The sequence below is a fragment of the Lithobates pipiens genome, unplaced genomic scaffold (genome assembly GCF_037356315.1).
Source record: "Lithobates pipiens isolate NorthernLeopardFrog02 unplaced genomic scaffold, aLitPip1_a1.2 Scaffold_22, whole genome shotgun sequence".
Taxonomy (NCBI): domain Eukaryota; kingdom Metazoa; phylum Chordata; class Amphibia; order Anura; family Ranidae; genus Lithobates; species Lithobates pipiens.
Genome location: NW_027507784.1, coordinates 17,402,855 through 17,411,444, shown reverse-complemented (window position 1 = coordinate 17,411,444; position 8,590 = coordinate 17,402,855). Strand labels below are relative to the sequence as shown.

The window sequence follows — 8,590 nt, the reverse complement described above, 5'->3', positions numbered from 1 at the left end:
TAAGTTTGCCAGTTTTTTTGGGGGTAAATTGGGGGCCTCGGCTTATATTCGGGTCGGCCTATACTCGAGTATATACGGTATTTACTTGACTCAGCCTCGTCTTTTATCTTTTACAAAAATAATGGGGATTCAATATAACCACTTAAGGACCAGGCCTATTTTTGCTGTTTACAAGTTAAAATCATTTTTTTTGCTAGAAGAATGGAAAAACTCCCAAACATTATGTATTTTTTTTTTCAGACACCCTAGAGAATAAAATGGCGGTCGTTGCAATACTTTATATCATCACACTGTATTTGCGCAGGGGTCTTACAAGCGCAATTTTCTTAGAAAAAATACACTTTTTTGAATTAAAAAATAAAACAGTAAAGTTAGGCCAATTTTTTTTTTTATCTTGTGCCGTGTAAATTGATACCCAACATGTCACGCTTCAAAATTGTGCCCGCTCGTGGAATGCCGACAAACTTTGACCCTTAAAAATCTCCATAGGCGACGTTTAAAAATGTCTACAGGTAACCAGTTTTGAGTTACAGAGGAGATCTTGCTAGAATTATTGCTCTCACTCTAATGATCGCGGCGATACCGTTTTCATATGCGGGCACAACTTATGTATGCGTTCGCTTCTGCACGTGAGCTTGTCGGGACAGGGTGCTTTACATATTTTTTTTTCTTATTTATTTTACTTTTTTTTTTTTTTTTACACTGTCCTTTAAAAAAAATAAAAATGGGGTCACGTTTATTCCTATTACAAGGAATGTAAACAAAAAAAGCATGACAGGGCCTCTTACTGTAAATGTGAGCTCTGGGTACAAAAAGACCTCAGATCTCACATTTACACTTAAAGGGGTTGTAAAGGTAAATGTTTTTTCACCATAATGTATTCTATGCATTAAGGTGAAAAAACATCTGACACTGCCGTCACCCCCAGCCCCCTCGTTTTACTTACCTCACCCCTCGAACGTCCCGCACTCGCCCCGCCATCATCTTCATCGGCCGCTGATTGGCTGGAGTGGATGGATGGAAAGCAGCGCAGCCATTGGCTCGCACTGCTGTCAATCACATCCACTGATGCGGAGCGCTGGGGGGCGGGGCCGTGTTATACAACGAGCGGCTATAGCCGCCGGCTGTATCACGGGAGCGTGCCCACAGGTGCTTCTCACCATGCCAGGGAGCTCGCATGAACGTGAGAAGTACCTGCAAGAGGAAACAGAGACAGCCGCCGAGGGACCCCAGAAGAGCAGGTTCGGGGCCACTCTGTGCAAAATGAGCTGCACAGTGGAGGTAAGTATAAGATGTTTGTTATTTAAAAAAAAAAAAAATTTTTACTTTACAATACATTTAAATGCAATAAATACAGTTGCAATAAAATGTATGTGAACCCTTTTGGAATGATATGGATTTCCGCACAAATTGGTCATAAAATGTGATCTGATTTTCATCTAAGTCACAACAATAGACAATCACAGTATGCTTAAACTAATAACACACAAAGAATTAAATGTTACCATGTTTTTATTGAACACACCATGTAAACATTCACAGTGCAGGTGGAAAAAGTATGTGAACCCCTAGACCAGGGGTCTCAAACAGGCGGCCCTCCAGCTGTTGCAAAACTACAAGTCCCATGAGGCATTGCAAGGTTGACAGTTACAAGCATGACTCCCAGAGGCAGAGGCATGATGGGACTTGTAGTTTTGCAACATCTGGAGGGCCGCCAGTTTGAGACCCCTGCCCTAGACTAATGAGATCTCCAAGAGCTAGTGAGGTGTCAGCCAACTGGTCCAATCAATGATATGAGATTGGAGGTGTTGGTTACAGCTGCCCTGCCCTATAAAAAACACACACCAGTTCTGGGTTTGCTTTTCACAAGAAGCATTGCCTGATGTGAATGATGCCTCGCACAGAAGAGCTCTTAGAAGACCTACGATTAAGAATTGTTGACTTGCATAAAGCTGGAAAGGGTTATAAAAGTATCTCCAAAAGCCTTGCTGTTCATCAGTCCACGGTAAGACAAATTGTCTATAAATGGAGAAAGTTCAGCGCTGCTGCTACTCTCCCTAGGAGTCTGCGTCCTGTAAAGATGACTGCAAGAGCACAGCGCAGACTGCTCAATGAGGTGAAGAATAATCCTAGAGTGTCAGCTAAAGACTTACAAAAGTCTCTAGCTTATGCTAACATCCCTGTTAGAGAATCTACGATACGTAAAACACTAAACAAGAATGAATTTCATAGGAGGATACCAGAGAGGAAGCCACTGCTGTCCAAATTGCAACTGTATATATATATCCAATGTTATGGAGCCCTCACTCAGCTCCATGCTAGGGGATAGGATCAGATTCGGTAAGGGGTGGAGATGACCAGAGCATGGCGGGATCCCCTCTCCTGACGCCCATAAAAGTGATCTTGCGGCGAATCTGCTGCAGAGACCAATTTATCTGAAAGCGGACCGTGCGACATTGAAGAAAATGCTGGGGTCATGACAGCTATCTGCTGCCATAACCCTGGTATTCTACGTCAAAATACTGACGTAGAATACCGGGGAAGTAGTTAAAAAATATTCCTGTAAATGTATCTTCAATTATTAGCTCATTCAAAGTCCTATGCTCTATCAGGGATCTCCAAACTTTGGCCCTCCAGTGGTTCAGGAACTGTAATTCCCATCATGCCATATCAGAGTTCGCCTCCAGGGACATGTAGTTCTACAACAGCAGGAAGGGCGTAGTTTGATTGTTTATAATACTTTCTTATCAGCTGCAGATGGACTCTGCTTCCTCCCCACCCTACTGCTGGAAGAGCTCCAATATGACTTTGTGTTCTTTGTTTATCTAACACACATTTGTACTTTTACTTTCATTTTCACTAATTTCCTGTTCTCAGACGTGAAGACAAATTCAAGAAGGAGACACGGTAAAAACTGACTCTACTCTGTGCACTACTTGTGGGTTTATCCTGATCCAACTGGCGGACTGGTAGGACATTGTGAGACTTTTTATGGTACATCTTTCTAGGATAATGCTACAAATGACTAGTAGACAGTTGCTGGGGATGCACAATGTGTTACTGCTGAAGAACATTGTATCAGTAATGAGGTGTCAGACATTTGGTGTTTCTTATGCCCTTGTACACACGGTCAGAGAATCCGTCGGAATGACCGTGTCGTCGGATAATCCGACTGTGAGCGGTCTGCATCGGACTGTTTCCGTCAGAATATCCGTCTGACCTAATTTTCCAACTTGTTGGAAATATTTCCCGACCAACTGGTTCGATCGGACATACTCCGATCATGTGTAGAGAATTTTTATTGGACCAAGTGCCACGCATGCTCAGATCAAATTCCTACATCAAAACTATTGGCTACTAGCCTGAATGTAGTCCCATTGTAACGAAATTGCGTCATCACGTTCTGAAAGATCGAATTTTTCAACAACTTAGTCCGACTGTGTGTATGCAACAGTTTCGGACAAGATCCGACGGACAAAATCAGACAGATTTGGTTGTCGAAATCTCCGACCGTGTGTACAGGGACTGAGCCCTTGTACACACGGTCGGAGAATTCGTCGGAATGTCTCCTATCGGACCGTGTTGTCGGATAATCCGACTGTGTGTGGTCTGCATCGGATTGATTCCGTCGGAATATCTGTCGGACCCAATTTTCCAACTTGTTGGAAATATTTCCCGACCAACTGGTTAAATCGGACATACTCCGATCATGTGTAGAGAATTTTGATCGGACCAAGTGTCACGCATGCTCAGATCAAATTCCTACATTAAAGCTATTGGCTACTAGCCTGAACGTAGTCCCATCGTAACGAAATTACGTCATCACGTTCTGAAAGATCGGATTTTTCGACAACTTAGTCCGACTGTGTGTATGCAACAGTTTCAGACAAGATGCGACGGACAAAATCCGACGGATTTGGTTGTCGAAATCTCCGACCGTGTGTACAAGGGCTAAGCCCTTGTACACACGGTCGGAGAATCCGTCGGAATGTGTCCTATCGGACCGTGTTGTTGGATAATCCGACTGTGTGTGGTATGCATCGGACTGATTCCGTCAGAATATCCGTCGGACCCAATTTTCCAACTTGTTGGAAATATTTTCCGACCAACTGGTTCGATCGAACATACTCCGATCATGTGTAGAGAATTTTAATCGGACCAAGTGCCACGCATGCTCAGATCAAATCCCTACATCAAAGCTATTGGCTACTAGCCTGAACGTAGTCCCATCGTAACGAAATTACGTCATCATGTTCTGAAAGATCGGATTTTTCGACAACTTAGTCCGACCGTGTGTATGCAACAGTTTCGGACAAAATCCGACGGACAAAATCCAACAGACAAGATCCGACAGGCAAAATCCAACGGACAAGATCCGACGGATTTGGTTGTCGAAATCTTTGACCGTGTGTCATATAAATACAAACTGGTATGTAGATGATCCAAATAAAGGTGGTTGAGTCGGTGGTGCTCCAGGTGAACAAGCGGGAGCAGAGGCAAGGAGAGAAAGAGAGATGAAAAAGTCACAAGAGAGGTCCTTCAAAGAGCTCATTCACATGTGCAATGGGCATAGCCTCCACTCTGAATTGTGATCTGCAGTGAATCACTTTTTAAAGGCATTTTAAAGGCTGTAAGGAGGTGTACCCTCCTTAAAACCGTATTAAAGTGATTATATACACATTTTTTTTGTCATAAAATTAACAAACATGTTATACTCACCTGCTTTTAATTGTTTTGCATAGAGCAGCCCTGGTACTAATTGTTGGGTTCCCATCTATGCTCCTTCCACTCACTGAGTGACCACCGTAGCAAGCTGCCTGCAATGGGGGCACGTGAATGGGCATGATCTCAAGGAGGATCTGTGCATCCATAGACCCACAGAGTATGGCTCTTCCCCACCATCCGCTCCCACCTCATTGGTTGTGATTGACAGCAGGATGAGCCAATGGCCCAAGGCTCCCTCTGCTGTCTTTGAGTTAATGAGGAGGGAGAGATCAAAGAGAGCCGCTGCTCTTCTACACATGGATGGATGGAGATTGGGCTCTGTACAGTGGCATTGGCGGGGGGGGGGTGACAGTGGTTGAAGCCCCGAGTGGATCCCCAAAAAGCCCCGGGTCTCAGGTGGGCACTGTTCTATTATTAGCCCCCGAGCGGGGACCAATCTGATCCCGAGCACCGCCAAGTGTCGCCGAGTCACATAGCAGGTCCCGTCTTCTGGAGCCTGCATCGCTATGATGGATGTCACACTGGTCCAATGGCAGGAAGTGTGTCACCACAGCTGAGTTTCTGCTGCAGGACACATTAAGTCTGTCTCCTGGTCAGGTAGGTCAGTGTCACAACAAGTACTTACCGAGGCCAAGATGCCGAGAACAGTTAACCTTTGCAACTCTGCGCACCCCGTCCCCCGGAGGTGGTACAGGGAGCGGGTGGCACACAGAAGCACTGGCCACCAGCAGGTGCAAGTTCCTGAAGAGGGTTGAGAAGCTGAGTAGAGGGTTACTGAAGTTCAGGAACTGGCTGAGGGTCCCGTGCAAAGTAGTAAACAATCCAGGAAATAGCAAGAGATCAGGCACAAGATGGGTAGCAAGTCTGTGAAGCAGGCCAGGGGTCAAATCCGTGTAATCAGGCAAGAGGGTGCATAAGGCAGGCCAAGGGTCGAATCCGTAAAGGCAGATCAGGAGAGGTTCATTTAAACAAGGGTCAAATCAAGGAGAAGAGCAACATAGTCAGGGACGGTCCAGGTCAAAACAGTCAATCAGGTATAACAGCGGGAAACAGGCACAAACAGGAAGCTGACAGCAACCAGCAAACCATTTGGACGCCAGAGCTGTCTGAAATAACCACGCCATAGCGTGTGCGCCACGGCGCACACCCATGCATCATTGCGCACATCCGTGTGCTATCGCACACACTCGCGAGCCACTGTGCGCACACGGGTGCCATTGTGCACACGTGTGTGCCGCACCATCAGGCCATGCACGTGTGTGTGCCGGAGCGCTAATCCACCGCACATGCGCGCTATAGCATGGCGAGCATGGGTGCAAAAAGTCCTTCTCTGACAGTCAGTGTGTGTATGTCAGGTAGGTAGGTCAGTGCATGTCAGGTATGTAGGTCAGTGCATATCAGGTAGGTAGGTCAGAGCATGCCAGGTAGATAGGTCAGTGCATGTCAGGTAGGTCAGTGTATGTCAGGTAGGTATGTCAGTGCATGTCAGGTAGGTATGTCAGTGCATGTCAGGTAGGTAGGTCAGTGCATGTCAGGTAGGTCAGTGTATGTCAGGTAGTTATGTCAGTGCATGTCAGGTAGGTATGTCACTGCATGTCAGGCAGGTAGGTCAGTGTATGTCAGGTATGTAGGTCAGTGTATGTATGTCAAGTAGATAGGTCAGTGTATGTAGGTCAGTGTGTGTAAGGGCAATGGTAAGCCAGGCAGCAACCAGCAAGTGAGCTTACCCCCCCAACACACAACCCCACCACCCAGCCACTAGCACCACCTCCCTCCCCCATGCTGGCCTTAGACTTCTGGCTGAAGCCCCTGGTCTTTTTGCCACCTAGCAACTCCCCTGGCTCTGTGTGTTTATAGACAGGGCATGGCTTGGATCCACTCTCTCCTTGTTGGCTGTAATTGACAGCAGTGGGAGCCAATGGGGAGGGAGAGTTTGCAGAGAGAGCCACTGCTCTCGGGCACATGGATAGATCGAGGTCGGGCTCAAGTAAGCATAAGGGGGGCTGGGAGGGAGTAAATGCTGCCCCACTGCACTGCAATTGTGTGCATTGAACAAGGTTGTGGGCTGGCCCTATAGACTTGCATGGGTTGTGTATGGTGGTGGTAATGCCCTCAAAATGCACTATGATGTTAAATTTTTTCGCTGGTTGTGACACTGTCTTCTTCTTTGGCCACAGCATTGGCGTACAGTCCTGAGCGGCCACATTTCATTGTTAAGGCTTGCAGTCAGAGCCATAGTTTTACTGCCCATCTGGCCACTCACATGTACAAGCCCTAAGAATGATAGTCAGTATCACATGCAGAGAAAGTAGAGCAACAAAATGTGGTAAACAGCTTGCTGGATACCCATTCCTGGGTCAAGCAACCTAATTCAGCCCATGTGAGGAGTATCTGTCCCCCCTCAGAATAAGAGGGGGGCATACTTGAGGCTACTTCTAGTTTTCAGGAGAATCACACGCTGAGCAAGGCTGCGATCAGGTTCCAGAGAATAATGCTAGAAGGAATGAGGCTCCCAAATGGAACCAATGTGTCAAAAAAGATGCCATTACACAAAAAAGTGCCCTCAAATAGGGTCTTTAGGAAGGTAAATATTTAGTAGTCCTTAGATATTCTCAAATTGGTGCCCGTGCTGAGCATCCAAACTTGTATGTTCACAATGCAGCAGGGCAACCACTCAGCACGGAACCCATGAGCTAGTAGTGGTGCCTATTACAGTGATTTCCTTATTTTAGAGCAGGGGTGTCAAACCCAATTTCGTCACGGTCCTATCAGCATTATGGTTGCCCTCAAGGGGCTGGTTATATCTGTAGAACTAGATGTGCAGACCACCCCCCCCCCCCTTACTTTAGATGTCAAAAGCCCCCAACCTCAGAAAGTCAAGAGTCCCCCACCCTCCCTTACATCACAGTGCACCCCATTTACATTGTGCTACTGCAATGCTGGGAAGAAGAAAGTGCAGGGTCTCGAAGAGGACCAGAAGAGGGCTGGAGTAAGCTCCCGGAGTATGCTGAATGCAGAGATTAGGGGAGGTGGAGACTAGTGTGTGCTTCGGCTGCACAGAGAGGCCCAGGATCTGTAGGATGAGTTCTGCCCTCCTCTCTGCTGCTGACTGCTGAGAAGGGGAGAGGGCCAAGAGAGAATGGCTGCAGAGAGAAGCCCAAGATCTGGCGGAGGAGTTCTGCCCTCTTCTGTCAAGACTGCTGAGACAAGGCGGGGGTGGAGACGTGGGGGGTGCTGTAGCTGCAGGAGAGATGTGAGGGCCACATGAAATGGCCTGGAGGGTTGGATATGGCCCCTGGGCCTTGTGTTTGACACGTGTTTTAGAGGGATTAAACAAATATGGTACATAAATACACTATATTGTCAAAAGTATTGGACCTTGCTTTGTGCGCTGGTGTGCAGTCATGTTGGAACAGCAAGGGGTCATCTCCAAACTGCTCCCACAAATTTGAGAGCATGAAATTGTCCAAAATGTGTTGGTATGCTGACGCATTAACCACTTTCAGACCGGACCAATTTGCTGGTCAAAGACCAGACCACTTTTTGCGATTCGGCACTGCGTCGCTTTAACTGACAATTGCGCGGTCGTGCGACGTGGCTCCCAAACAAAATTGACGTCCTTTTTTTCCCACAAATAGAGCTTTCTTTTGGTGGTATTTGATCACCCCTGCGGTTTTTATTTTTTGCGCTATAAACAAAAATAGAGCGACAATTTTGAAAAAAACGCATTCTTTTTTACTTTTTGTTATAATAAATATCCCCCAAAAATATATAAAAAAAACATTTTTTTCCCTCAGTTTAGGCCGATACGTATTCTTCTACATATTTTTGGTAAAAAAAAATCGCAATAAGCGATTATTGATTG

General features: G+C 46.3%; 1 protein-coding gene across 2 annotated transcripts in view; it reads left to right on the top strand.

The window, feature by feature from the left end:
* The first annotated feature begins 2,838 nt into the window (after positions 1 to 2,838).
* The window catches only part of LOC143923347 (uncharacterized), a 52,026-nt gene continuing 46,274 nt past the window's right edge, over positions 2,839 to 8,590 (top strand). The window contains exon 1 of one of the 2 annotated variants that reach the window (XM_077446961.1): positions 2,839 to 2,907. The gene's annotated coding sequence lies outside the window, so the exon portion shown is untranslated. Of the gene's footprint in view, positions 2,970 to 8,590 lie in introns of both variants that reach the window. The other variant, XM_077446960.1, reaches the window with a different exon arrangement.